At 46.6% G+C, this 25,631-nt stretch overlaps 1 long non-coding RNA gene across 4 annotated transcripts in view; it reads right to left on the bottom strand.

Annotated features, from left to right (window-relative positions):
• The window catches only part of LOC149125735 (uncharacterized), a 34,511-nt gene extending 14,904 nt beyond the window's left edge, over positions 1–19,607 (bottom strand). For 2 of the 4 annotated variants that reach the window (XR_016237380.1, XR_016237378.1), the window contains exons 1-2: positions 19,461–19,607; positions 15,727–15,928 (exon numbers count right to left, since the gene is read on the bottom strand). This is a non-coding gene — a long non-coding RNA (uncharacterized LOC149125735). Of the gene's footprint in view, positions 1–8,928; positions 9,101–15,726; positions 15,929–19,460 lie in introns of those variants that run through there. The other 2 variants (XR_016237381.1, XR_016237379.1) reach the window with 2 other exon arrangements.
• Positions 19,608–25,631: the final 6,024 nt, after the last annotated feature.

Here is a 25,631-nt window from a genome sequence, read left to right as displayed (position 1 = left end):
TGACACAGGCAAGTGGAGAACATTCTAGCAAACACCTGAGTAGTCCTCTTCACAAGCACCCAGGGCAGCACAGAGAAGCTCTCGTGGATTGGAGGAGACAGGGAGCAGTGTGGCACCCTGCTCTGGATCTGGGAATGACAATGGACATGCGTGGAAAGACTGTCGTAAACCAGGCAGTCCTCCCAGTCACTGGCTGAAGACGCGCCGGTGTTAGAATCTGTTAGATGAACTGTTTGGTTTCACTGATGTTTCCCTACTTTTTCTGTTCTCGTTTTGTTTGTCTCATGTAATCTTTATTATTTCTTTCCTCTTGCTAACTTGGAGTTTAATTTGCTCTTCTTTTTCTAAATCCTTCAAGTGTAAACTTTGTTTATTTGAGACTAACAGCTATGAATTTCTCCCTTAGCACTGGTTTTACTACAGCTCATAAGTTTTGATATCTTCTTTTCTTTAAAAATATTTATTTTTTATTTATTCGAAAAGCATGAAAGAGAAAGAGATAGAGACTGATTGATTGATTTCCATTTACTGGTTGGTGCCCCAAATGCTTACAATAGCTGCGGCTGGGCCATGCTGAAGGCAGGAGCCTGGAACCCAGTCCAGGTCTCTGACATGGGTGGCAGGGACCCGAGTACGTAAGCCATCAACAGGGTGCATATTAGCAGAAAGCTGGAGTTGGGAGCAGGGCTGGCACTGAAACAGAGGCACTCTGATATGGGATGTAGGTGCCTTAAGCAGCATCTGAACTGCTGTACCAAGTGCCTGCCCCAAACAGTATGTTTTCAATTTCTTGTGTAGCAAAGCAGGATTAAACACCAGAATTTTAACTCAGAATAGCCCAGCTTACCTCATCTCCTAGGACACAAGTATACATCCTGGCTAAGTTGCTTCCTCGTATCCAAACAGTGTTGGTTATTTCTGTTCATGCTTCTTGGTGAGTTGCAGCTTCCTTTACATCATTTTCTAGCAGACTTGTATTTTCCCAGCTTCCTACTTGAGATTTCAGCAAATATGAAATCTATTTTATATCTACTGCTTGAGGTCACCAGTAACCTAGTACTAGCAGAACTGACAACATTTCTAGGAGTTAGGCAAGCATCTATGTCTTTCTTATAGAAAAACCTTTCTTTTTTTAAGATTTATTTATGTATTTATTTGAAAGGCAGTTACAGAGAGGCAGAGAGAGAGAGAGAGAGAGAGAGAGATCCTCCATTCACTCCCAAATAACTGCAATGGCTGGAGCTGAGCCAAAGCAAAGAAAGCCAGGAGCCAGGAGCTTCTTCTGGGTTTCCCATGCAGGTACAGGGGCCCAAGCACTTGGGCCATCTCCCACTGCTTTCCTAGGCCATAGCAGAGAGCTGGATCTGAAGTGGAACATCCCGGACTCAAACCGGCATCCATATGGGATGCTGGCACTGCAGCCAGTGGCTTTACCCACTACACCATAGCGCCAGCCCAAAAATCTTTATTTTCAACAATATTTGCCTTCTACTGGATAACAAATATCAGACAAGAGAATTAAAAATCAAAATGGAAGAAGAAATAACTGAGCTGATTTACCCATTATATTTCTCCCAGGAGATGTTGGTAACAGAATGTTTCTTTAGCGTAACTGTGGAAACACCCAGTTGTTGATCATTCAAGAAATGTTTCCCTGTATTAAAAAAATTTTGCCATGATTTTTTGTTTGATCCACTGGTTGTTTAAGAGTGTGTTGCTTAATTTCCATACATTTTTCAGTTTTCCAGGTTTTTGTTGTTGTTGTTGTTATTGATTTGTGACTTCATCCCATTGTGGTCAGACAATATACTTTGTATCATCTCCATTTTTATTTATTTCTAAAAGGTGTACTTATTTATTTAAAAGGCAAAGCAACAGAGAGGGGAAGAGACAGAGAAAGAGAGATCTACCACTCTCCAAATAGCCACAACAGCCAGGATTGGCCAAGCCAAAACCAGAAGCCAGAAACTCCATCCTGGATCCCATGTGGGTGGAAGGAGCCCAAGTCCTTGGGCCATCACCCACTGCCTTCCCAGGAGCATCAACAGGGAGCTAGATCAGAAGTGTAACAGCCTGGACTCTAACCAGCGCTCTAGATGGGATGCAGGTGTTGTGAGCTGGGGCTTAGCTCTCTGTGCCACAATGCCAGCCCCATATCTATTCTCAAAAAGCCTCTTGAGGGGGCCGGCGTAGTGAGATAAGCTGCTGCCCACAGCACCGGCCTCTCCTGTGGGTACCGAGTCTAGTTGGAGGATGACCCAAGTTCTTGGACTCCTGCACCCACGGAGGAGACCTGGAAGAAGCTCCTGGCTCCTGGCTTCATCCTGGCTCAGCCATGGCTGTTGTAGCCATTTGGGGAGTGAACCAGCAGATGGAAGATCTCTCTGGCTTTGTATTTCTCTCTCTTTTTGCAACTCTGCCTTTCAAGTAAATAAAATAAATCTTAAAAAAAAGTCTATTGAGAGTAGCCTTGAGGAGGTCTGCTGTTTTTGCGTGGAGTGATCTGTGTATGTTATATGCCTAGTGGGTTTATTGTGCTGTTGAGGTCCTCTGTTTCTTTACTTACCTCCTGCCTGCTTGTCCTATCATTACTAAGAGTGAACTAATGAAGTCTCTAGTGATTATTGTAGAATGATATCTCACTTCCATTTGGCTAGTTTTTGCTTCATGTATTTTGATGCTCTAATATTAAGGAAGTAAATTCTATTTATTTTGTCTTTTTCTGTTCTGAAACATTATTTCACTTATTTTGATCTCCTTTTTTGTCTTCTGTATACTTTTTCTGATTTCTTTCTTTTTTCTTCTTCCTCTTCTTCTTCTTCCTCCTCCTCTTCTTCCTCTTCTTCCTCTTCTTCCTCTTCTCCTTCTCCTTCTTCTCCTTCTTCTCCTTCTTCTCCTTCTTCTTCTTCTTCTTCGACAGGCAGAGTGGACAGCGAGAGAGAGCGACAGAGAGACAGGTCTTCCTTTGCCATTGGTTCACCCCGCAGTGGATGCTGCAGGTGGCACACTGTGATGATCTGAAGCCAGGAGCCAGGTGCTTCTCCTGGTCTCCCATACGGGTGCAGGGCCCAAGCACTTGGGCCATCCTCCACTGCACTCCTGGGCCACAGCAGAGTGCTGGCCTGCAAGAGGGGCAACCAGGACATAATCCAGCACCCTAACAGGGACTAGAACCCAGTGTGCCAGCACCACAGGCAGAGGATTAGACTATGGAGCCACGGGGCCAGCCTACTTTTCTGATTTCAAGTCTGTTTTGTCTGAAGTTAGTATAGCAAGCCCTACTTTTTTCTTTATGCTTTCGTTGGAATATCGTTTTTTTCACCCATTTGCTTTCAAACAATTTGTGTCTGTATCTAAAGTAAGTCTCTTGTAGTTAGAATATATTTGAGTTGTTGTTTAATCCTTTCTTTCAAGCACTGCTTTTAATTCACGAGTTCAATCCATTTACTTCCAAAGTACAAGGAACTTCAACAAGGTTTTAGAAAATGGAATTAAAAGATAAGTTCATTTTGGGGCCAGCGCTGTAGTGCAGCAGGTAAAGCTGCCTGCAGTGCTGGCATTCCATATGGGCGCTGGTTGGAGTCCCAGCTGCTCCACTTCTCATGCAGCTCTCTGCTATGGCCTGGGAAAGCAGTGGAAGATGGCCCAAATTCTTGGTCCCCTACACCCACATGAGAGACCCAGAATCAGCTTCTGGCTCCTGGGTTCGGATTGGCCCAGATAGCGCTGTTGTGACCATTTGGGGAGTGACCCAGCAGGTGGAAGACCTCTCTCTCTCTCTCTCTGCCTCTCTGAAACTCTGCCTTTCAAATAAATAAATCAAGCCTTTTTTTAAAAAAAAAAGTTCATTTTACTGCAAAAGTTTTGAAATCCAGAGTGCGCATTGTGACGCAGTGGATTAAGCTACTTCTTGGGATGCTTGCATTGGAGTGCTGGATTGTATCCCAGCTACTCAACTTCTGAGGTAGTGTTCCTGCTAGGAGGAATACTGGGAGGCAGAAAATGATGGCTTCAGTGTTTGTTCCCTGCCACCCATATGGGAGAGAGATCATGGAGTTCCTGGAGTTCCATGGAGTTCCTGGCTCCATGTTTTAGCATGGCCCAGCTCTGGCTGTTGCAGGCATCTGGAGAGTGAAACAATGGATGGGAGACCAGGATTAAGTTCCCTGCTCCTGGCTGCAGCCTGGCTCAGGTCTGACTGTTGCCAACAGTTGTTGACTGAACTAGCTGATGGAATGTCTCTTTCTGTCTGTGTCTGTCTCTCTGTACCCAAGTGTCTGCATCTGTCTCAAGTACCCAAGTACTTGAGCCATCACCTGCTTTTCCCCAGGGTGCAAATGTAGGAAGCTGGGATCAGAAGCAGAGTTAGAACTGAAACCCAGGCACTCTCATATGGGATAGAAGCATCCAGGGGAGTCTTTTTCTTTCTTTTTCTTTTTAAAAGATTTATTTCATTTATTTGAAAGACAGAGTTGTAGAGAGGTAGAGACAAAGAGAGAGAGAGGTCTTCCATCATCTGGTTCATTCCCCAGATGGACGCAACGGCTGGAGCTGCGCCAATCCAAAGCCAGGAGGCAGGAGCTTCCTCCAGGTCTCCCACGTAGGAGCAGAGGCCCAAGGATTTGGGACATCTACCACTTTCCCAGGCCACAGCAGAGAGCTGGATCAGAAATGGAGCAGTGGGACTCGAACCGGCACCATCTGGCATGCCGGCACTGCAGGCAGGGACTTTCCCCACTACACCACAGCACCAGCCCCCAAGAGGAGTCTTCACTTTCTTGCCAAACACTCACCCTGAGACGCGGATACCTTAACCAGTGTCTGCAGTGCTAGACCAAACACCTGCCCCATGATGCTCACATTGGTTCTCATTTGATTTGATTTTCTTTTAAGAGGTTGGTTAAGCTCACTTACATTCATTGTACAACTGATCTGTTTGGTCTCAGTTGTATTGTTCCACAATAGTATCTCTTGTGGGTTTTCTGCTTTTCCTTCATTCTGTTCTTTGTTTTCTTTGCCTGTTTTCTATTTGAATCAGAGGTGCTGAACCACAATGAAAGGCACAACATAGCAGACTTGTCCTAAGAGACTGAGGCTCTGCCGAATTCGTGTTTGTAAGCCAGCCACCTTGGTGTCTGATCCCGTCTGAGGGCTACAGGGACAGCAGGAAGGAAGTGAAGACGGATGTGAGGTTAGGAAAGCGGGGATGGATGAATGGCAACCTTTGAGGACAAGCAAGATTGGCTGGGCATCTTCATGGTGCAGGTGATCTGCAGGATGGACTGGTTCTCTTCACCATGGGCAGCATCACTCTTGGCCTGGATTGTGGAATCTGAAGGAGGACATTGGGCAGGGCTAGAGCAGCTGGGGGTACTGCTTTGTGAAGGTAGAGACCTTCCCAAAGGAAGCCTCGATCAGGAACAATGAGTGCCACTGTAACAACCTTCACCTGACACTTCAGAGTGCAACAGTGTTGCTTCTTCTCCACCTGCCAAGTAGCTTCTACTTTTCCCTTGTGACTAAGCCTTGAGATTTTGTGTTTGTGCATGTGTGTGTGTGTGTTTGTGTGTGTATTTAAATTGTTTTCTAATTCTTGCCCTTTTGTGAAATAATAAGTTCAGTTCCCATTTTTCTTTAGGTAATATTTATTGTTGTCAAACTAGCTTGTAGTATCTAGTATTGTGGCATAAAATGTAAAGCTGCAGCCTGCAACACAAGCATCCTACGTGGGCACTGGTCACACCCTGGCTGCTCCACTTCTGATCCATCTTCCTGCTAAGGGTCTGGGAAAAGTAGCAAAATATGGACCAAGTCTCTGGGCCCCTGCACCCTTGTGGGAGACCTGGAAGAAGCTCTGGCTCCTGGCTTTGGATAGGTGCAGATCTGCCCATTGAGGCCATCTGGGAGCTGAGCCAGCAGATGGAAGACCTCTCTCTCTCTCTCTCTCTCTCTCCCTCTGCCCAGCCAGGAGCCAGAGAGCAGTCTCCAGGGAGGAAGATCCAGCACAGAGATGTTGGCTCTAGACTGGGGAGGAGCGCTATGTGGAGCTGGAAGCCGAGGTGGCATGGGTTTCACTGGATTCTCACTCTCTCTCTCTCCCCAAGGACACAGAGTGGTCAATGCGCATGTTGGACATATTTCCATCTTCCGGAAGCAGTGGAGTGAATGAACCTTGTAGCTATGGCCTGCCCAGCACTCAACACTTCACTCAGGGCACAGACATGTTGGGGGCCCCCTTGCTGCCTGCTGAGGCACCCATGCTGGGTGAAGGAGGAGTGGGGTCCCAGTTTAGCATGTCCCTGCAGGAGCATGGCATGAGCTACAGCTCCCAGGCCACTCTCCCTTCTCCCCAGATGATTTATGACCAGGGGGTGCTCCCCCCTCAGCCAGGCATGATGATGCCTCAGATGATGCCTTTAGAGCCCAGGATTCCAGAGGTAAACATGCCCTCCAGTGGGAGTCTAGGGCTGCCCCCTAGCGGGCTGTCAGTGTCTGCCTCCAACGGGATCCCAGTGATGTCCCACAAGCACACAGGTGAATGTGGTGGGGGGTGGGAGTGGGGCGGGGGTGGAGGAGTCTGGGCTTTAGGTTTCTGTAATGGTTTGGGATTAGCCCACAAACAGACATCTAATTTAAGATTTGTTGGACAGGGAGAATGAAGAGAGGGGGAGAGGTTTTTAGCCACTGGCTGACTCCCCAAATGGCCATAACAGCTGGGGCTGGGCCAGGCTGAAACCAGGAGCCCAGAACTCCACCTGGGTCTCCCATGTGGGAGTCCTTGTGCCATCCCCTGCTGCCTTCCCAAGGGCACTAGCAGAGAGCTAGACAGGAGGTGGAGCAGCTGGGACTTGAACCAGGGCCCAAATATGGGATGCCGGCACCAGCATTGCAAGCACTGGTTTAACCTGCTGGGCCTCGTAGCCCCAGCCCTAGCCCTTCATTTTTAAGCCTGGCACCAAGCGATGTAGGCCCACTGACTTGTGTGCCTAATGACCGCCAAGATGATGGGGAGGTTACTGCTGCTGTGTTGCCCCCTCACTGCGTTCCTGTATCTTCCCTTCTGATTCCCCACCCTTCTCTGCCTCATGTAGTTGGACCCCTTCCTTCCCACCCGCTGGTCTGTTCTTAATTTCATCTCTCTTGCCACCCCCTAGGTGACAGGCTCTATAAATGCCTGTGGGAAGGCTGTAACTGGTCTTTCTTCCGATCTGACGAGCTCACACGACACTCATGGATACACACCAGATACCGACCACACAGATGTGAGCAGAGCGGCCAACAGTTCATGAGGTCTGACCATCTCAGACAACACCAAAGGATTCCTCAGCGGATGCCAGGATCTCAGACCCGCAGGCTGACGGCGAACAGATGGATGATATTCTTCTTCCTGGCCTTTAGGTCAACATCCTCTTCTGTACGCAAATCCTGCCTACCTCTGCCCAGCTCATGTCCTTGGTAGGTGTAGGCTTGCATGATGACAGAGAAGATTATAAGGCTATTTTAAAGTCCAAATGCAGCTCTGGACTCAGTCAGGGTCCCCTCAAAAACCTCCACAACGATTTCGATGCCCTCACCTCTTTGGAGCCACCTGCTTCTGCCAATGTGAGACAGATGGAACGTGGAGCACAGCAGAGACTGGAGCTCATTGAAAGGTTCATCATCTCATGTCACTCCCCAGCTTGAAAGCCCTCAGCGACTGTTTCGCCTGCTGAACAAAACCTGACTTCTTTTTCCTGATCACTCAGTTTCCAGAGCCAGACCATGTTGAAGCCCTGAGCGTAGCACTTCCTAGTCCTGTGCCTTTGGGAAAGATCTTGGATCACTATGCTTTATTTCCTGTTCTGGAAACTGAGAAACCCAGCAGTGGCCTGTGTTGGACCTGTCATATGGACAGCGTCAGATTCTCTCTGGCACTCACCTGCCACACGTCTAGAGTTTTTGTGTTGTCACCATTTCAGACACGGATGGCGGCCCCACCACAGGGCATGGAAGGCAGAGTCCTGCTGAGTAACTGCTAGCAACGTAGGACTGCAGGGACGTTAACAGCCATGGGTGCAATTTGACTAAACGGAATGGAAAGTAGCAGAGAGCCAGGCAGATCAGTTCTGCCTTCTTCCTGTCTTTCCACACATTTCTGCAAGGCCTGGTAGCTCCAGAACAGTGCAGCCTCTGGGGAGACCTGAGGTAGCTGCTGGACATACCTGCTGTGCCTCTCAAGGTTGCCGAGCTGGGCGATGGAGCCCCTTGTGATACCTCCCATATTCCACTTCTACTTTCCCAGTTCTGATGCACCTCCCAAATAAAACATAACTGATTTATCATAATCTCGATTTATCCGCATAATCTTTCTCAGATTCTCTCTGGCATTCACCAGCCACCAATATTTCGTTCAGGCTTTGGGCTGTTTCTAGTTGACTTATGCGTGGGGGGACAGAGGGACATTAAACTGGAGCTGAGAAGGAGCACTCCCTCTGTAGCTCCTCGTTCTCGCCCACCTGGCTCAGGTTCCTGGACACCAAGTACCAGATGTTCAGGGGCCTAGCCTGCCCTGCTCTCTCTCTCTCAGGTTGAAGGGATAATGCCTACCCTGATGACTCAGCTGGGTGGCATTGAACCTCATTTGTGGACTCAGCAGGCCATTTTACTGACCAACAAGCTAATGGTGAGAAAGGAACTGGGCCGAGGTAGCAGTTGTCAGGGCTGGAATCGCATGCAGGCTGTGTCTGCCCCAGGGGTGAGTCTCTTCCCCAGGAGGGGGTGCTTTCTCTAGGTGTTGCCTGAGCCAGCTTGGCACTAACACTGCCGGGGATGGCACAGAGGTGAGGGAGGCCTGGCTTCTGTGTTCAGCGGCCCACCTCGGTCCAGGGGTCATAGGAGAGAGGGCCCCCTTCAGGAGAGTCAGAGGCTCTGAAGGAGGTGACTCTGGTGTCTAGTTAGAGTGTGCCGTTTAGTCGTTCCTCAAACGTTGGAATACACGGAGCAGGGGAATGAAGAAGGGAGAGCATTCCGGGTCGAGAACCTTGGACCCAGCAGCGGGGAGCTCACGGGAGAGTCAGCCTGCAAGCGTCTGCAACACAAAGAGCATCAAGCCTTCAGGGACCTGCGCCAAGGAACATGGAGACAAGGAGGTGCCTGAGTCGGACCTGGAAGGCTCCTGGAGTTAGCCATGTCCCCCACCTCCTGCACATAAACCCTTGGTCATACCCCGTGTGGGACACTGGGGGTCAGAGGTACACGAAGGTGCCCTACCTCTGTTGCACAGCAGCAAGACCAGGGACAAAAATTCTCAGTGTGCTCAGTGCTGCCAAGGAGAGGAGCCAAGCTCCCACCCCACACTGATCCCATCCTGTGTGGCTGTCTTGGTCTGAGCCATTAGTGGCCTCGATGTACCTGGGGCGAGCCAGTTGGAGTCCCAGCTGCTCTACTTCTGATCCAGCTCCCTGCTGATGGTGCCTGGGAAAGCAGCAGCAAAGGGCTCCATCTTTGGGCTCCTGTGCAATTGTGGGAGACTAGGATGGAGTTTGGAACTCCAGTCTTTTGGAGAGTAAAGGAGCAGATGGTAGATCTCTCCCTCTCTCTGTGGAAATCTGCCTTTCAAATAAAATTTTTTTAAAAGTAAGTTTAGGGACAGGTGTGTTTAGTGCAATGGCTTAAGTCATCTCTTGGGATGCCTGCATCCTCTATCAGAGCGCCTGGGTCAAGTCTGGGCTACTCTTTCCAATCCAGCTTCCTACGAATGCACATTCTGGGAGGCAGCAGATGAGGCCCAAGTACTTGGGTCTTCTATGACTCACATGGGAGACATAGATTGAGTTCTTGGCTCCCGGCTTCAGCGTGGCCCAGACCTGGCTGTTGCAGGCATTTGGGGGAATACACCAGTGGCTGGAAGATCTCTGTCTCTCTGCCTATCAAATAAGGTGAGAATGCTCTCCCAGCCCAGTGCAATGAAAATAAATGAATCAAATTAAAAAGTGAAAGTAAATAGAATTTTTAAAACTTCAAATAAGTTTAGGGGTAGCTGTTTGGCATAGAGATTAAGACATGTCTGCTGAAAAGTATTCTAGGATCGGCACTGTGATGTAGTGGGGACAGCCATTGCCTGCAGTGCCAGCATCCCATATGGGTGCCAGTTTGAGACATGGCTGCTCCACTTCTGATCCAGCTCTCTGCTATGGTCTGGGAAAGCAGTAGAGGCCTATAGCCCAGTGTTTGGGCCCCAGTACACGTGTGGGAGACCTGAAGGGAGCTCGTGGCTCCTGGCTTCAGATCAGTCCAGCTCGAGCTGTTGTGGCCATTTGGGGAGTGAACAAGCTGATGGAAAATTTCTTTTTTTTAAACTTTTATTTAATGAATATAAATTTCCAAAGTACAGCTTATGGATTACAATGGCTTCCCCCCCATAACGTCCTTCCCACCCGCAACCCTCCCCTTTCCTACTCCCTCTCCCTTTCCATTCACATCAAGATTCATTTTCGATTCTCTTTATATACAGAAGATCAGTTTAGCATACATTAAGTAAAGATTTCAACAGTTTGCTCCCACACAGAAACATAAAATGAAAAATAATAGATGATTTTTTTAAATGATGATGAAATCACATCAGACCTATTGTCATATTTAATCCCAGTGAGAGTCAAGTTGGGAATTGATAATTTCTTTCTTCTTTTTTTTTTATAGAAGATCAGTTTAGTATACATTAAGTAAAGATTTCAACAGTTTGCACCCCCATAGAAACACAAAGTGAAATATACTGTTTGAGTACTCGTTATAGCATTAAATCTCAATGTACAGCACATTAAGGACAGAGATCCTACATGAGGAGTAAGTGCACAGTGACTCCTGTTGTTGACTTTACAAATTGACACTCCTGTTTATGGCATCAGTAATCTCCCTATGCTCCAATCATGAGTTTCCAAGGCTATGGAAGCCTTTTGAGTTCTCCGACTCTTATCTTGTTTAGACAAGGTCATAGTCAAAGTGGAGGTTCTCTCCTCCCTTCAGAGAAAGGTAGCTCCTCCTTTGAAGACCTGTTCTTTCCACTGGGATCTCACTCACAGAGATCTTTTTTTTTTTTTTGCCAGAGTGTCTTGGCTTTCCATGCCTGAAGTACTCTCATGGGCTTTTCAGCCAGATCCGAGTGCCTTTAGGGCTGATTCTGAGCCCAGAGTGCTGTTTAGGACATCTGCCATTCTATGAGTCTGCTGTGTATCTCGCTTCCATGTTGGATCACTCTCCCCTTTATTTATTCTATCGGTTAGTTAGCAGGTACTAAACTTGTTTATGTGCTCCCTTTGACTCTTAGTCCTTTCATTATGATCAATTGTGAAATGACATTGATCACTTGGACTAGTGAGATGGCATTGGTACATGCCACCTTGATGGGATTGAATTGGAGTCCCCTGGTATGTTTCTAACTCTACCATTTGGGGCAAGTCAGCTTGAGCATGTCCCTAATTGTACATCTCTTCCCTCTCTTATTCCCACTCTTATGTTTAACAGGGATCACATTTCAGTTAAATTTCAACACTTAAAAATAACTGTGTATTAATTACAGAATTAAACCAGTCATATTAAGTAGAATAGACAAAAAAATACTAAGAGGGATAATGTATTAAGTTGTTCATTAACAGTTAGGGCTATGCTGATCAAGTCACTGTTTCTCATAGTGTCCATTTCACTTCAATAGTTTTCCTTTTTGGTGTTCAGTCAGTTGTCACCGATCAGGGAGAACATACGGTATTTGTCCCTTTGGGACTGGCTTATTTCACTGAGCATGATGTGTTCCAGATTCCTCCATTTTGTTGCAAATGACTGGATTTCATTGTTTCTTATTACGGTATAGTATTCTAAAGAGTACTCATCCCATAATTTCTTTATCCAGTCTACTGTTGACGGGCATTTAGGTTGGCTCCAGGTCTTGGCTATTGTGAATTGTGCTGCAATAAACATTAGGGTGCAGACCGCTTTTTTTGTTTGCCAATATAAATTCCTTTGGGTAAATTCCAAGGAGTGGGATGGCTGGGTCTAACGGTAGGGTTCTATTCAGGTTTCTGAGCAATCTCCAGACTGACTTCCCTGTGGCTTGACCAGTTTGCATTCCCACCAACAGTGGGTTAGTGTGCCTTTTTCCCCACATCCTCGCCAGCATCTGCTGTTGGTAGTTTTCTGTATGTGAGCCATTCTCACCGGGGTGAAGTGAAACCTCATTGTGGTTTTGATTTGCATCTCCCTGATTGCTAGTGATCTTGAACATTTTTTCATGTGCCTGTTGGCCATTTGGATTTCCTCTTTTGAAAACTGTCTATTGAGGTCCTTGGCCCATCTCTTAAGTGGGTTGTTTGTTTTGTTGTTGTGGAGTTTCTTGATCTCTTTGTAGATTCTGGTTATTAACCCTTTATCTGTTGCATAGTTTGCAAATATTTTTCCCATTCTGTCGGTTGTCTCTTCACTCTCCTGACTGTTTCTTTTGCAGTACAGAAACTTCTCAATTTGATGCAATCCCAATAGTTGATTTTGGCTTTGACTGTCTGTGCCTCCGGGGTCTTTTCCAGAAACTCTTTGCCTGTGCCAATATCTTGAAGGGTTTCTCCAATGTTCTCTAATAACTTGATGGTGTCGGGTCATAGATTTAGGTCTTTAATCCATGTTGAATGGATTTTTGTGTAAGGTGTAAGGTAGGGGTCTTACTTCATGCTTCTGCACGTGGAAATCCAGTTTTCCCAGCACCATTTATTGAATGGACTGTCCTTGCTCCAGGAAATGGTTTTAGATCCTTGATCAAATATAAGTTGGCTGTAGATGTTTGGGTTGATTTCTGGTGTTTCAATTCTGTTCCATTGGTCTATCCATCTGTTTCTGTACCTGTACCATGCTGTTTTGATTACAACTGCCCCGTAGTATGTCCTGAAATCTGGTATTGTGATGCCTCTGGCTTTGTTTTTGTTGTACAAAATTGCTTTAGCTATTCGAGGTCTACTGTGTCTTCATATGAATTTCAGCATCACTTTTTCTAGATCTGAGAAGAATGTCTTTGGTATCTTGATTGGTATCGCATTGAATCTATAAATGGCTTTTGGGCGAATGGACATTTTGATGATGTTGATTCTTCCAATCCATGAGCATGGAAGATTTTTCCACTTTTTGGTATCCTCTTCTATTTCTTTCTTTAAGATTTTGTAATTCTCATCGTAGAGATCTTGAACGTCCTTGGTTAAGTTTATTCCAAGGTATTTGATTGTTTTTGTAGCTATTGTGAATGGGATTGATCTTAGCAGTTCTTTCTCAGCCATGGCACTGCTTGTGTATACAAAGGCTGTTGATTTTTGTGCATTGATTTTATATCCTGCCACTTTGCCAAACTCCTCTATGAGTTCCAATAGTCTCTTAGTAGAGTTCTTTGGATCCTCTACGTAAAGAATCATATCGTCTGTGAAGAGGGATAGTTTGACTTCTTCCTTCTCAATTTGTATTCCTTTAATTTCTTTTTCTTGTCTGATGGCTCTGGCTAAAACTTCCAGAACCATGTTAAATAGCAGTGGTGAGAGTGGGCATCCCTGTCTGGGGCCAGATCTCAGTGGAAATGCTTCCAACTTTTCCCCATTCAATAGGATGCTGGCTGTGGGTTTTTCATCAATTGCTTTGATTGTATTGAGGAATGTTCCTTCTATACCCAATTTGCTTAGAGTTTTCATCATGAAAGGGTGTTGAATTTTATCGAATGCTTTCTCTGCCTCAATTGAGATAATCATATGGTTTTTCTTTTGCAGTCTGTTAATGTGGTGAATCACATTGATTGATTTGCGAATGTTGAACCATCCCTGCATACCAGGGATAAATCCCACTTGGTCTGGGTGGATGATTTTTCTGATGTGTTGTTGTATTCTATTGGCGAGAATTTTATTGAGGATTTTTGTGTCTATGTTCATCAGGGATATTGGTCTGTAATTTTCTTTCAGTGCTGCATCTTTCTCTGGCTTAGGGATTAAGGTGATGCTGGCTTCATAGAAAGAATTTGGGAGGATTCCCTCTTTTTTGATTGTTCTGAATAGTTTGAGAAGAAATGGGATTAGTTCTTCTTTAAATGTCTGGTAGAATTCAGCAGTGAATCCATCTGGTCCTGGGCTTTTCTTTATTGGGAGGGCCTTTATTACGGTTTCCATTTCTGTTTCAGTTATGGGTCTATTTAGGCTTTCTATGTCTTCATGGTTCAATTTTGGTAGATTGCATGTGTCCAGGAATCTATCCATTTCTGATCGATTTTCTGGTTTGCTGGCATACAAGTCCTTGTAGTGATTTCTGATGATTCTTTTTATTTCTGTGGTGTCTGTTGTTACGTTTCGTTTTTCATCTCTGATTTTATTGATTTGGGTCTTTTCTTTTTTTAGTTAGTTGGGCCAATGGGGTGTCAATTTTGTTTATTTTTTCAAAAAACCAGCTTCTCGCTTGGCTGATTTTTTGTAATGCTTTTTTGGATTTAATCCTGTTAATTTCTTCTCTGATTTTAATTATTTCTCTTCTACTAGATTTGGGTTTGGTTGCTGCAGTTTTTCTAGGTCATTGAGATGCGCTGAAAGCTCATTTATTTGGTACCTTTCCAAGTTATTGATATAGGCACATATTGCTATAAACTTGCCTCTCAATACTGCTTTTGCTGTATCCTGTAAGTTTTGATATGTTGTGTTTTTGTCCTCATTTACTTCCAGAAAGTTTTTGATTTCTCTTGATTTCTAAATGACCCAGTGTTCATTCAGGAGCATGTTGTTCGGTCTCCATGTGTTTGCATACTTTCTAGGTTTCCTGAGTTGCTAATTTCCAGCTTCATTCTGCTGTGGTCTGAGAAGCTGCATGGTATGATTCTAATTCTTTGAAATTTGCTGAGACTTGCTTTATGGTCTAGTATGTGGTCAATCCTAGAGAAGGTTGCATGCACTGCTGAGAAGAATGTGAAGTCTTTAGATGTAGGATTGAAAGTTCTGTAGATATCTGTTAGATCCATTTGGGCAATAGTGTCGATTAAATCTGCTGTTTCCTTGTTGATCTTCTGTCCGGATGATCTGTCTATTTCTGAGAGTGGAGTATTGAAGTCCCCCAGTACTATTGTATTAGAATCTAAGTCTCCCTTTAAGTCCCTTAACATATCTTTTAAATCGACCGGTGCCCTGTAATTAGGTGCGTATACATTTATAATAGTTACATCTTGCTGTTGAATTGAACCCTTAATCATTATATAGTGCCCCTCTTTGTCTCTCTTAACAGTTTTTGTATTAAAGTTTATTTTGTCTGATATTAATATGGCTACGCCTGCCTTTTTTTGGTTTCTGTTAGCATGGAATATCTTTTTCTAACCTAAAGAAGAAAGAAATTATCAATTCCCAACTTGACTCTCACTGGGATTAAATATGACAATAGGTCTGATCTGATTTCATCATCATTTAAAAAATCATCTATTATTTTTCATTTTATGTTTCTGTGTGGGAGCAAACTGTTGAAATCTTTACTTAATGTATGCTAAACTGATCTTCTGTATATAAAGAGAATTGAAAATGAATCTTGATGTGAATGGAAGGGGAGAGGGATTGGGAAAGGGGAGGGTTGCGGGTGGGAGGGACATTATGGGGGGGAAGCCATTGTAATCCATAAGCTGTAGTTTGAAAATTTATATTCATTAAATAAAAGTTAAAAAAAAAACAAAGGTAGAACAGAACAAAGAGAGATAATCTCCCATACCTTACATGGTTGCACCAGCCAGGGCTAGGCCAGGTAGACGCCAGGAGCCAGGAACACCATCCTGGTCTCCCACATGGGCAGCAGTGGTCCACGTAGAAGAGCCATCATTCTGAGGCTTTCCCAGGCCATCAGCAGGGAGCTAGACCGGAAGTGGACAGCTGGAACTCCAACAGGCAAATAAAGCTGGAAAATTCACAAGTCTCTGGAAATTAAAGAGCACATTCTTGGGGCCTTTTTTTTTAACTTTTATTTAATGAATATAAATTTCCAAAGTACAGCTTATGGATTACAATGGCTTCCCCTCCCCCATAACTTCCTTCCCACCTACAACCCTATCCTTTCCCACTCCCTCTCCTCCATCCATTCACATCAAGATTCATTTTCAATTCTCTTTATATACAGAAAATCAATTTAGTATATATTAAGTAAAGATTTCAATAGTTTGCACCCACACAGAAACACAAAGTGAAATATACTGTTTGACTACTAGTTATAGCATGAAATCACAATGTATAGCACATTAAGGACAGAGATCCCACATGAGGAGCAAGCACACAGTGACTCCTGCTGTTGATCCAACAAATTGACACTCTAGTTTATGGTGCCAGTAACCACCCTAAGCTCCCGTCATGAGTTGCCAAGTCTTTGGAAGCCTTCCGAGTTAACCGACTCTGATCATATTTAGACAAGCTCATAGTCAAAGTGGAAGTTCTCTCCTCCATTCAGAGAAAGGCACCTCCCTCTCTCTCTTTTTTTTTTTTAAGGGAAAGGTTTATTGGGGAACACCCAACAGACCGGAAAGCTGATTCCAGCCAAGACTGGGAGAAAAGTCACTCATCTTTTGTAGGTAGAGGGGTTTGAATGTAGAGAGGTTTTCAACAATTATACAGCATTAAGTGGGGAAGAGGACCATCAGTACACACAGGTTGGGAGTAGAGCCATCGGTGGTAGAGTAGAGGTTATGATTACAAAGAAATGAGGCCCAAGTGCGCTAGACAGGGTCTAGAACAAAGGACAGACTCATTATTAGAGGAGCTAGGAAAGGTGCTGTCTAGGCGACAATTAAGTTTTCTGATTGAGAGGAACTAGAACCTGACAGAAGGGGCTTGAGAGTAATCTGGTGGGCTTTAGGCCTTGGAAGTTAAGAGGCCCAGACCTATCAATCTCTCCACATGGGGACATCCTAAGGGAGGTGTGAACCTCCTAGGGGAAGGCACTCTGTTGACTTTCATTACTTAGCTGGCCTGGGAGGAGAGCTGGCCAGGTAAAGGCAGGTGGCATCTCCAACAGGAAATCTACAGTTCTGCCTGCAATGTTGCTGACCCTACTTGGCCGTCCCCTCAGCTGCGGTGGTCACTTTGGAAGCTGGGCTGAGTGAAGGGCTTTTCAGCTTAGAGCCAATAAGATCTGTGGCTCTGACCTGGGTGTCCTTCGACTCCAGGGCAGGTCAATTTCAGTGATCCAACTCTTGGCAGAGCTGCCAGGGCTCTTCACAAGCTGACTTCTGCTGCAGCCCAGGCTTACCCCATTGAAAGCCACTGCAGTGGACTGGCCTGGTGGGTCTCCTTGAGGGCAGATCACTGTACAGAACAGCCATTAATAGGCCTGCCACCCATTGCTTCTGATGCCTGGCTTTCTTATCCTCCTGGGTTTTGTTAAAGCAGACCAGAGGATGCAAGTCAAGGGAGTGCCCAAGGCCCATCTCTAATCTTTGGTGGCCTAAACTACAAGTCACAGGCATGTTCTGTAGTAGTTTTCCTAAGGTAGATGATGCTCATGAGCAAAATTATATTCTCACTTTAAAACTTTCTTTCCCTCTGGTCTGAAAGGGAGGTATTATCTACTCACTGTTTACTTCACTGATGGCGAAGTAAAACTAGCTAGGAAATGATCATTTAAGCTCTTATTTTGGCTATGCTATTACAGAAAAATGCTAGCCATCTCTTTTATAAGGTCTAAAGATTAAATTGTTCGTCCTAAAGATTCCTTCATAATAGAATTAGTTTCCTACCTTGAAGAGAATAGAGAAATGAAAGAACAAGTGGGGCTTAGAATAGAGAAATGAGGGAGCAAGTCCTAGATCGCTTGCTGACAATAGCAATATCACATGAAAACTTAGCATACAGTTTCAACCATTAGATAACAACTTAAGAAAACATTTACCAGAAGGTCCAATGCCATCTATAAATTTTAAGAATCATGTATTTGGAAACACCTCTTAAATATCTAACATGGTGTAGTTTGTTGAACCAGTCAACTTAAGCACACACACATAAAATGTTTTTAATTTCTTCCTACTAGCAAGTTTAAAACATATGATACCGAGATTCAGGTCCCACGAATTAAAACGTATCTTTGATTAATTTTAGCAGCTTAAATTTACGGACACTCTTATCTATAAGCCAATTAAAATAAAACTCTTAATACAGAGTTTTATTTAATAAAAAAAAATAAAGAGCACCCTCTTATGCAAAGTAATGAATGCAAGATGAAATCACAAGAATTTGGAAAAAACTTAAGCGGTGAATGAAACCACAACCCGTCATGCCGAATATTATGGAATACAACAAAAGCTGCGCCAGAGGGAAATGTCTAGCTATAAACAAAATAAAGGCGACCTGCGACACGGCTCACTAGGCTAATCCTCTGCCTTGCAGTGCTGGCACACTGGGTTCTAGTTCCGGTCAGGGTGCCAGATTCTGTCCTGGTTGCCCCTCTTCCAGGCCAGCTCTCTGCTGTGTCCAGGGAGTGCAGTGGAGGATGGCCAAGTACTTGGGCCCTGCACCCCATGGGAGACCAGGATAAGTACCTGGCTCCTGCCATCGGATCAGTGTGGTGGGCTGGCCGCAGCGCGCCAGCCGCGGTAGCCATTGGAGGGTGAAACAACGGCAAAGGAAGACCTTTCTCTCTGTGTCTCTCTGTCTCACTGTCCAATCTGCCTGTCAAAAATAAATAAATAAATAAATAAAAGCAAGACAACTCCTACATCAACAACCTAACTAATGCCACCAGCGCTCCAGCTCCCTGCTCATGAGCCGGCGAAGGCAGCGGAAGGTGATCCAAGTCCTTGGGCCCTTGCACCCATGTGGGAGCCCTGGATGGAGCCAACAGGGCCATCTGGGGAGTGAACCAGCAGACGGAAGGTCTTTGTCCCGCCCTCTCTCTCTGTACCTGTCTTTCAAATGGAAAGAAGAAAGGGAGCCAGGAAAGAAGGAAAAAGAAGAGGAAAATAGAGAAAAAGCCGAGGAACCACAACAAAAGGCTTTCCCGTCGCTGCCTCCCCAGTCACTGCCGCGCCTCCTGAGTAAGGGTGTCTTAACCCAGCAGCCTCCCACGCCGCCAGGCCTCACGGAATAGTCACGGCAGGCAGCTGGCTTGGAAGTGTCCTTCCACCGTCCACAGCAGAGCGCACTGAAGCCCAGGGCCGAGGCGTGGCCTGGGGACTCCTGCCGAGCAGCCAGGCCCCGGCCCCGCAGCCAGGGGACGCCAGCCCCACTGCCCTCAGCTGGCCCGCCTTCGCCTGGAGGAAGGTGTGCCCTCGGCGGGACCGGTACGTGCAAGTGCCCAGAAAGGATGGCCCGAGAGCCTGACGCGAATCGAGCGCCCTGCAGGACCCCCAACTTCGTAGGCAGCGTTGCACTGCTGGGCCCCCCACACGCCCGCCGCAGCGTTTCCAGTCCCCTCCCCACCGTGACGCTAGAACCCTGGGCTGGCGAGTGTGGACGCAGACTCACCATAGTGGACGCAGAAAGAGCCCCTGGAGCAAACAGTGCGCTCTGTGGCAGAAACACAGCAGGGCAGGCTGGAGAAGCAGGAGCGGACCACCCACCGAGGCAGCCAGAACTGACCCGGTCAGCAGCAGGAGGTGCGGCCCTCCTTTTATAGCACTAGCGGGGCGGGCCGTGTGCACACCTGCTCCAGATTGGCTCCTGGCCCCGGCTACGCCTCCCAGGGGCGGAGCCCTGTGCTCCCGCCTCGCTTCTGCTCAGTTTCCAGCTGACACTGGATTGGTGATTAAGTCACTTGCCAAAGCAGATCTACCTGGCCTTGACCTCTGGCCTTGAGCTCCGGCCCCTCCCCCACCGCCCACCGTGAGTCTCCCATTGCAGCCCCAGGAGTGGGTTTTGTTGTGGCAGTCATCACGCGCTCCGGAACCGAAGATTGGCAAACAAGGTTTACCAGGAAATCAGAGAGCCCACAGCTGACCTCAAGCGTTTTCTCTTACTATGATCTGATCCTTAATTAACCACGCTCAAGGCCACAGCCTCTGAAACCAATCAACCCTTCAGTGACAGTGGATCTCACCACCTTGACCGCGGCAGACTTAACCAAAATTACTTTGTGCGTCGGATCCTGTGGGTTCGTCAGGTCACCCTAAGAAATGCAATGCCGAGGCGGCGCTGGGGTGCAGTGTGTACAGCTGCCGCCACAGACACCTGCATTCCATATACCCGTGAGTTCAGGTCCCGGTTACTCTACTTCCACTCCAGTTCCCTACTAAGGGCCTAGGGAAAGCAGTGGAAGATGGCCCACGTGTTTGGACCCTGCACCCGCGTGGGAGACCTGGAAGAAGATTCTCTCTTCGGCCTGACCCATCTTGGCCACTGCGGCAATTTGGGGAGTGAACCAGCATTGGAAGATCTCTCTCTTTCTCTCTGTAACTCTTTCAAATAAATAAATAAATCTGTAAGAAAGGAAGGAAAATGTATCTTTCTTCATTTGAAAGAGTTATATAGAGAGAAGGAGAGACGAAGAGAAAGGTCTTTCATTTGCTGGTTCACTCCCCAAGTTGCTGAGACAGCAGGCACTGTGCTGATCTGGAGCCAGGAGCCCGGAGCTTCATCTGGGTCTCCCACATGGGCACGGGGGCCCAAGCACTTGAGCCATCCTCTGCTGTTTTCCCAGGTGTGTTAGTAGGGAGCTGGATGGGAAGTGGAGCAGCTGGGACTAGAATTGGCATCTATGCTAAGCAATGGCTTAACCTGCTTCACCAAATGGCACATGCATATAAAAGGTTTCCAAAAAAAAAAAAAAAAAACCCAAAAACTCTTGAGTACTAGGATCCTGTTTAAAAAAATATTCATTTATTTGAAAATCAGAGTTAGAGAGGGATAGAGAGAGAGCGGTGATCTTCCAAGCACTGGCTCACTCCCCAAGTGTCCACAACCTCCAGCACTGAGCCAGGCCCAAGCCAGGCGCCTGGAGCTTCTTCCAGGCCTCCCGTGGGTGCAGGGGCCCAAGAGGAGGGAGCTAGATCAGAAGTGAAGCAGCCGGCCGGCGCCACAGCTCAATAGGCTAATCCTCCACCTAACAGCTCCAGCACACTGGGTTCTAGTTCTGGGCGGGTTGCCAGATTCTGTCCCGGTTGCCCCTCTTCCAGGCCAGCTCTCTGCTATGGCCCGGGAGTGCAGTGGAGGATGGTCCAAGTGCTTGGGCCTTGCACCCCATGGGAGACCAGGAGAAGCACCTGGCTCCTGCCATCGGATCAATGCGGTACGCTGGCCGCAGTGCAACGGCCGCGGTGGCCATTGGAGAGTGAACCAACGGCAAAAAGGAAAAGGAAGACCTTTCTCTCTGTCTCTCTCTCTCACTGTCCACTCTACCTGTCAAAAAATAAAAAATAAATAATAAACAAGCAAAGAAAACCTCTGAAAGACTGCTTAGAGAGGAGTTTGAAAAATGGCTGATTTCCGGATTTTACCACCATAAGGAATAGACAGACAGCCATGTCACGCTAATTCAAGCAAGGCTCTGGGTTTTGTTGAAATAAAATGGCTAACTTAAAGGAATCACGGTTGGGGAGGGCGGGGGGAACGGGGTAGGGACAGACAGCAGCACTGCGGCCTCCCCGTGGGCCTGGTGCTGGATTTAAAAACGTTATCGCCTAAGGCTGGCTGGTGCCTCCAACCCAATGACCCTGGCCTGCGGGACCGCCTCGGGGCACCGCGGGGCCCTCAGTACTGCGCCCGGCATAGCCCCTCGTCCGCGGCCCAGGACCAGGCTACTTCAAAGATGCTTCACAGAAAACGGGGCCCATGTCTTGAACACTGGCTCAGCCATGTTACAGCGAAAGAAGCCATTTGTTAATCGTGGGACAGCAGCCCATGCTCGGCGGCAAAGTGCCCAAGACAAAGCGCCACTGGCGGTTAACCAAGCTGTCAGCTCCACTGGGCCTTCTCCACGCCGCCACGCCGCAGAACCAAGGCAGATAGCGACGCGGACTTTGCGCCCTGGAGCCGGCGTCAGTGCGAAGCCCTCCACCAAAGAAAATCAAGTTTTAGATGAGGCCACAGAAGCGAAAGAGTGCATTACGTTTAACCGTGAAGAGCTGAAGATGGAAAAGGCTGGAATGCAACATGTCTGCAGCTCAGAAGCCTTGGGCTGAAGTTGGCCAGAATGGAAGGAAAAGTATCGACATAGTTTTGGTCCAAAGATTGTTTTATTGGAAATTTTCAAAATTTGTATTTTGTTTAGCACATGTATCATTTTCATCCTTTCTCCAAGCTGTTTCCTTCCTGATCGTTGATCACCACTTTTTGAAAAAATAAGAAGAGGCAATTTTCAGAATTTCCTGAACATTTCTTGATATTTGATTCTTGTGTTCCTGTCAAATATGGGGAAGTGATTTTAGAAACTTCTCAGCTGTGACCTTTGGAGTCCCAGTTCACATCATGCAAGGTCATCAAGTGAATAGAATTAACATACAGCATACAGTTTTCTCAATAAACTGACCTGCAACAAGTTTTTAAAGTGAAATACCTAATTTCTTTAAAATTACCTGAGTTATATAATTTTATATTTAGACTTATTTTTAAACATTCTTTTTTATTTAATAAATGTGATTTTACAAAGTGCAACTTTTGTATTGTTGTGGCTTCCCCCCCAAACTCCCTCCCTCCCAGGGCCCTCCCCTCTCCCACTCCCTGTGCCATCCCACCCTTCACTGAGTTTCATTTTCAATTACCTTCAGATACAGAAGATCAAATTATTCTAAGTGGAAACACAGGTGTGCAATTCAATTGAAACATACTTTTAATAACCTCATGTTGTACTTGTAAATTTCAGACAAAACCAAAAATTTTGTGAACCTGTCAAGTTATTGCACTACAAGTCCTGGATCAAGTCAGAGTTTTCTGCCAGATTCCCATTATTAATAATGATTGTATTATTCTGAAATGATAATTCTGTTACTTAAATCGATCACTGACTGTAGGGTTTTGGCTAATGCAATCTTCAGATAATGCATAACTATTGTTTATCTTGAGCTCCAAAAATGTAAAATTCAACGAGGAGGAGAAAGGGAAATTCACAGTTGTCAAGCAAAATCAATCTTCAAAGGATTTAAACCCATGTATTCTTGTCTATGTGTTCTTCATAATGCTCAAAGTGAGAGGGTAAGTCTATCCCAGACTTAAACTAATTGCTCTAGGAGCCTGCATCATGGTGTAGCAGGTAAAGTCGCCACCTTCGGGACCAACATCCCATAGGGGTGCTGAATGGTGTCCTGACTTCTCCACTTCTGATGCAGCTCTGTGCTAATAGCCTGGAAAAAACAGCAAAAGATGGCCCAAGTTGTCTGGGCTCCTGCCACCCATGTAGGAGACCTGGAAGAAGCTCCTGGCTTTGGCTTGGCCCAGCCCTGGCCATTTCAGCCATCTGGGAGAGTGAACCAGCAGATGGAAAATCTCTCTCTGACTTACAAATAAATGAATAAATGCTTGAAAAAAAATGATTGCTCTAAAATAGTGCATCCCTGCATTTGCTTCAGTGTTTGTCAGTGTCACCTGGAGAGCTTATTAATGTCAAAACCCCTAGGTCCCACCTTGGAATTTGTGCCTCAGGGGTGTGGTCTGGGCAGGGAGAATTTGAACCTAATAAGCTCTGAAGGAGTGCTGCCACTGTGTGTCTGAGGATGGCTTCGTGGAACTCTGCCCCAGAGCAAGACTGATAATTTTTTTCCTTTTTTTTAACTTTTATTTAATGAATATAAATTTCCAAAGTACAGCTTATAGATTACAATGGCTTCCCGCCCATAATGTCCCTCCTACCCGCAACCCTCCCCTTTCCCACTCCCTCTCCCCTTCCATTCACATCAAGATTCATTTTCAATTCTCTTTATATACAGAAGATCAGGTTAGCATACATTAAGTAAAGATTTCAACAGTTTGCTCCCACACAGAAACATAAAGTGAAAAATACTGTTTGAGTACTAGTTATAGCATTAAATCTCAATGTACGGCACACTAAGGCCAAAGATCCTACATGAGGAGTAAGTGCACAGTGACTCCTCTTGTTGACTTAACAAATTGACACTCTTGTTTACGGCATCAGTAATCACCCTAGGCTCTTGTCATGAGCTGGCAAGGCTATGGTGTCACTCCCCGTCTTCGTGGAGGAACGACACAGGACCCTGCGCTGTTCTTTCGTCTGCTCGGCCCTCCCCGGGTTTGCTGCTGGTTCTTCCCGGGTTGGCTACTGTCCCTTCCACTTCCGTGGAAGGGGCAGTTCCCCCTGGCCACATTCCCCACTTCCGCAGGGGAGCGGCACACCGCCGGCCGGCTCTCTCGGGGGCTGCACAGGTGTTCCCCTTAGATGTTCCCCTTAGATGTTCCTGGTGCATGCCGTCTCTCTCCTCCTTTATAGTCCTCCTCCGCCAATCCTAACTCGGCTGCCCACACGCCGAGCACGCCGCTCTCCTCCAATCAGGAGCAAGTCCTACAGTTTATTGGTTGAACTGGAGGCAGCTGGGTAGAAGCTGTTTTCTCCTCTCCCAGCGCCATATTGTAGGAGAGCAGATGCATAGAATAAGTCTTAATTCCAGTAACTTAGTCTAGTCCGGTTGCTCCCCACACTATGGAAGCCCCCTGAGTTCACCGACTCTGATCATATTTAGAGAGTGATAATTTTTTTAAGATTTATTTACGTGAAACTCAGAGTTACACAGAGAAAGAAGGAGAGGCAGAGAGAGAGAGAGGGGGGTCTTCCATCCACTGGTTCACTCCCCGTTGGCCACAACAGCCAGAGCTGCGCCGATCAGAAGCCAGGAGCTTTCTCCTGGTTTCCTATGCGGATGCAGGGACCCAAGGACCTGGGCCATCCTCCACTGCATTCCCAGGCCATAGCAGAGAGCTGGGTTGGAAGTGGAGCAGCCAGGACTCTGACCTGAGCCCAAATGGGATGCCGGCCCTGCAGGCAGTGGCTTAACCCTCTGTGCCACAGTGCCTGCCCCTGGAAGTGTATTTCTGATCTCCTAGAGGAGCCTTTCTAACGATCCTTTCTGTTGAAATGGAATACTGTGTTGCCGCTGATCAACAACACAGGCACAGGTGTAGCAGCCATTCGCCATCTCCCTCACCTGGGGACTTTTCCTGATGCTGCCTTTCTCTGGGCTCCTGCTCTCCTGGGCACCATGGCAGTGTTTGCCTGTGCCCCACCCAGGAGCGTATTCATCTCATATGTTCTGCTTCCTTATCTTGCTTGGGCATCCTGGAGCTATGCATCCTCAACAGGTCGAGGGAAAACATTTGCCGTGCTCCAAGTTCTCCCAGAGTTGTTAGCAGTGCAATGAGTTGCCTCGTTCCCACTATGAGGGGAAAACAGTCAAGACAAAGACAAAGACAAAGACAAAGACAAAGTCAGAGTTGCTGTGAAGTTGTTCCACGAGTCATGTTCATGTGATGCCCTCCTGCTAGGACACGCTGCCTCTGCGGATTCTTCCTCCACATCCATAGCCTCCACGTGTCCATGACACAGGCAAGTGGAGAACATTCTAGCAAACACCTGAGCAGTCCTCTTCACAAGTACTCAGGGCAGCACAGAGAAGTTCTCGTGGATTGGAGGAGACAGGGAGCAGTGCGGCACCCTGCTCTGGATCTGGAAATGACAATGGACTCCTGCACCCACGG

This window comes from Oryctolagus cuniculus, chromosome 7 (genome assembly GCF_051225735.1).
Source record: "Oryctolagus cuniculus isolate XC-2025 breed Fujian yellow rabbit chromosome 7, ASM5122573v1, whole genome shotgun sequence".
Taxonomy (NCBI): Eukaryota; Metazoa; Chordata; class Mammalia; order Lagomorpha; family Leporidae; genus Oryctolagus; species Oryctolagus cuniculus.
This window is presented reverse-complemented; position numbering and strand designations above follow the sequence as displayed.